This window comes from Cibotium barometz, chromosome 6, assembly GCF_041138505.1.
Source record: "Cibotium barometz isolate CiBa-2024 chromosome 6, ASM4113850v1, whole genome shotgun sequence".
NCBI lineage: Eukaryota > Viridiplantae > Streptophyta > Polypodiopsida > Cyatheales > Cibotiaceae > Cibotium > Cibotium barometz.
In genome coordinates this window covers 3163263-3168213 of record NC_141051.1, presented here as the reverse complement: position 1 = coordinate 3168213, position 4951 = coordinate 3163263, and positions in this window count along the sequence as shown.

Sequence of the window (4951 nt, the reverse complement as noted above, 5' to 3'; positions counted from 1 at the left end):
CTTTATGTTGAGCTTTCTATTGGTCTCCTCATTTTGTTTAAGATAGGCATTAGGAGCACAGCCTTCTATTGGGTGTAAGACTCCATAAGCTCCTTGTACTTCACCTCCAACAAATATTGTGAGCCCTAAATGTGCATATTTTCACTTTCTAACTCGTTTATGGTTGTTTGGGCTTCTTGAAGTTGTGCTTCATACTGTTTTGTTCGAGAGATATGGGCTTGCAACAATTTGAGAGTTCTAAATATGATAGATTCACCATAGGCTAGATCATTGAGTTGGGACCATAACTCTATCCTTTTCTTGGGTGTCTTCTTATTTCTACTCCTTAGCCTCTTATATAACATCGACGGGTTGCAATGTAACTAAATCTTCCTTGGTGTTTCCTCCCCCTTCTTATCTATCTTGGCCCCTTCTGTCTCTGAACTTAATTGTTCCATCATTTTGCCTTGCTCATTGATGGTGAAAAAAAAGGAAAAAAACTTTCTTCTTTTCTTTGGCCTCTCTGATTCTTGTGTGCCTTCGTGTTCTCTCTTCTGGATAGGCTCTTGTTTATCTATGGGGGTTTATTGGGGCTTATGTTTCTCTTTTGAGTTGAGCTCGTTAGCCTTTGCAATGGTGGGGGCAACCTCTTTGTAGCTTGCATGCCGTGATAGAAAATATGGGTGAGTATAGGTGTAATCCCAAGATACTTCTGCTTGGGGTTCTTTGAATTGCATATTCTTACTACCTCATAAATGAGGTGTAATCCCAACATACTACTCCTTGGGGTTCTTTGAATTGCATATTCTTACTACCTCGTATAATGAATGAGCCCTGTAAAGATCTCCTTTGCTTTTACTGGAGTTTCTAGCACTTCAAGGCTAGTCAAGATGCTCATATATGTATGAGTGGTCATGTATGGTTTGTAAAATGATAGATATGCATAATAGATCCTGTAGGGCATCACCAACTGGGGCAAGATAATCTCACTCCAGTAGGGCTTCTATTGAGTGGTCATTAGAAATGGGGTGATTTTGATAACATGTTTCTCATCCTCCTTCTTGAATGAGCTTATGGCCACACACTTTGTCTTTTGGTTGTAAGTGGCAATGGTCTTTCAACATCTTTTGAGGTCCATGCCCCATAGTGGCAACTCCAAAATGTCCTAGCATCCCTATATTGGCTAAAGCTTACCTTGTTTATTGGTTTGTAAGTGCAAGCTTCATGCACTCTAGTGTGGGCACATAGTAGACATAGTTGAGCTAGGTGAGGGGATCCGAGATTTTGAAGTGGAATATAAGGATGCTACCCCCCACTACTTATAAGCTTTGTATATATAGTTCTCATTAGCTTCACTGAGGTGTATAATGGTGTATGGTTCTGCATTGGCTACTAGACCTTCTTTTTCCCCTTGGGGTGTGGATTGGATCCTGATGCCATAGTGTCAATGTGCAACTTGTATTTCTAGAGACTTTCACAACCCTCAATCAATGCAATGTAGCCAAAGCAATGACTGCATCAATGGCTAAGGTAACCTACAACTTCCTAGTTGTTCTAATGTAATTCCACTCTTTCCACATACAATCAATCCCTTGATAGTGGCAATGTAATGCAACGTTGATAGTAATACTATCACAATGGGTATCTTGTAGCAATACTTCTTCTATAATGGGACCTTGCACGGCGTACGGGGGGTGGCAAAAAGCTCCCTTCATATAGGGCATATAAACAAGACCACACAGTCTGACACCAGAGGGTAAGCAGGCCTCTTTGTGTATTCACATCTTGCAAAATAGACTCTCTGAGTGTGTACCTACAAAATGGATTGTCTTTGTGCACACAATAAATAAGTATAAATTATATTATTACTAGTTTTCCTTTGATTGCTAACAAAAATGATATGATTTAGACTATTGTAGATAGATTTTTAGCAAATAGGCTTATTTCATTGCTTTGTAAAAGACAGTGTGACTGCTTATCAAGATGCACATGTTTTCATTAAAGAAGTGTTTGTGTATCATGGTTTACCAAATATCATTATTTTTGATAGAGATATAAAGCTTTGTAGTGACTTTTGGATTACTTTGTTTGATAATTTTGGAACAAAACTTGCCTTTTCTACTTCTTTTCATCTTGAATCAAATGGGCAAACTGAAGTGACAAATGGTACAATTCTTGATTTACTTAGGGCTTATGTTTCATCTGAGTCTAAGTCGCAACAATGAGATAAGTATTTACACATTTTACAATTTGCATATAATACTCATATAATATTTGTTCTCACACTGCTAAGCACCCTTTGAGATAGTCTATAGTAAGGCTTTTCTGACTCCAAACGACTTGTCTTTCACATTCTATAGAGGCTGCAGATTCTTTTGTTAAATACTTTGACCAAATTCATGAGTTAGTGTTAAACATTCAAAAAGCTCAGGAAAAGTACATGAATTACACAAATCATAAATGTAAACATGTCACATTCAATGAAGGTGACTATGTACTTTGCATTGAGAAAAGGAGACTTAAGTCTTTAGAGACAAACCCTATAGAAAAGTTGGCTCCTAGATTTTATGGGCCTTTCAAGACTATTGCCAACATAAATGATAATGCATTTAAGTTGGAGCTACCCTCTAACTGGTATATCCATAATTCTTTTCACATTAGTATTTTGAGACCTTATAGAGGATCTCTACCTTCTCATCCTATATTAGACGAACCTCCTAGATGAAGAAGAATATCTTGTGCCTGAGTCTATTATTTGACCATCAGACCACCACTACATGCACAAGCAACACTTATGTTCAGTATGTTGTGACTTTCAAGCATCATCCTATTGAAGATGCTAATTTTCCTCATCTATTTTGCAAGTGTCATTACCAAAAACATCTATTGTAAGTGCCCTCGCCATCATTTGTTATAAGTGCCATTATCATCATCTTTTGCAAGTGCCATCATGTTAACCACATTGGTTAACATAAATTTTTAAGCGTGGTTAAGCGCACTAAGTGCTTAATGAAAAAGATATATGGGATGACCGAGCTTACAACTTGTGTAATGTCGGTGTTAGAGGAATGAGCCTAGATGTACATATAACTAGGAAGTTAGTTTTGGGCCCCCAATTGTGTAAGATTCCTCCTCAGCCTGAATAATGAATAAGCCTTTACTTCATTACCCTGTAATCATTCCCTGTTTTTTAATACAAGAAAATATTATTTTTCCTAATGAGATAAAAATTTCTAGAGAGTGGTAAATCAATATTGAGATATTTTTAGACATATAAATTCTACAAATATCAAAAACATGTTTTCCTAAAACAGAAAATCAAAATAAAATTTCCAAGGTGCAATTGAAATTAATTAAAAATGATTTGGAAGACCTTAGCCTAAGGGTCAAGATTTTCTGAAAATTTTGGATTATGGTCCAATTAAGGTTCCTATGGACCAATAAGATTAATCCAAGTGTTGGGATGAGATAAATCCAATCAATAAAAGAAAATATCCAAAAATGAGTAAATGCCTACATAAGATGAAGAGTTGACTGAGTACAAGATTTATTAGTTAAAAATTATGAAATATTACTAAAAAAATGAGATATTTTGGAGTAATCATTCATTTTTGACACCTTGGTAAGGAAAGGGGGAGCCTTCAAGGAGGCACCTATTTCACATGTGTGGAGGAGTTTTAAACTAAAAAATAATAAGATATTTTTATCTCTCCTCTCTCGTGGATCAAACCAAATAAAAAAGGGAGCCAAATTGGTCCAAATCTTATCCAAATTCAGCCAAACTGATGCTGGAAAATTCTAGAACTTAGTTGGACTTAGTTAGTGGCCTCCCTCTCCTATAAATAGACCCTCATTCTTTTGTATTATCATCTGTGAACTAAACTATGTCGGTATTACTCTAAGATAAGCTTATTTTCTATTATCCTCTAAAAATCCTCTACAAATTGAAGAGATTGGAGCTTCCCTCTCGCTTCAACCTTTCTTGGAGTCTTCATCAACATACCAAACCAATTGATTGGTTGGGGGCCTCTCCATTGACTAAAGAATCAAGCAAACTAAGAGGTAAAGTGTGGTTTATGGTCTTTTTTCTTAAATCTCAAAATGTTTCTCACTTCTCAACCTCTCTCAAGCTTGAGAAGCATTCAATTGAATGGCTCTTTAATGCAATTGGAACTTTCTAATGAATTTTAGTGATAAATCTTATAAATTTTATATTTATGCTTAAATTAATATGTTTTTTAAGCATATCTCTCTCCCCCCCAAAGAATGGTCATTCCTGTGACCTATTCTATATTCAAATGATGCTTCTCATGAAGCAATTCTCAAATTTAAAAGTAATTTCTATGCTTGTCAAATTAGATGTCAAAGAAGTGGCTTTTTAATGCTTTTATGCTACTTAATTTATGAAAAACTTAGGAATCAAGTCCATAATTGGATATTGATCCTAATGATAGTTATTCTATCATATTATATTATTAAAACTTTATGCTTTCAAAATTATTGAAAATTATCAATAATAGTAGCGGAGCTAGAGCAAAATTTTTGAAAAATTAACACATAAATCATTTTCATACATAATATGAAAAGAGGACTTCCTACCATATTCTAGGATTAATCATCCTAGATTAATTGAATAATTCTCATCATAACCATGGAAAAATTGATCTTTATGTTTATGCATAATTAGTTAATTAGGAAAAAGAGAAATTTCTAGTAACTCATTTTTATGATAACAGAGAAATTCCCATGACAATGGAAATCCATGTATTCCCCCAATGAAGTAAGAGAAAAATTGGAATACTTAAATAATGTATATTTTATTTAAAAATTAAAGAAGGATTCTGTATTCCCCCAATGAAGTAAGAGAAAAATTGGAATACTTAAATAATGTATATTTTATTTAAAAATTAAAGAAGGATTTTAGTTAAATTTATCTTTTTGCATAGATAAATTAAAATGATGAAAGAGGAAT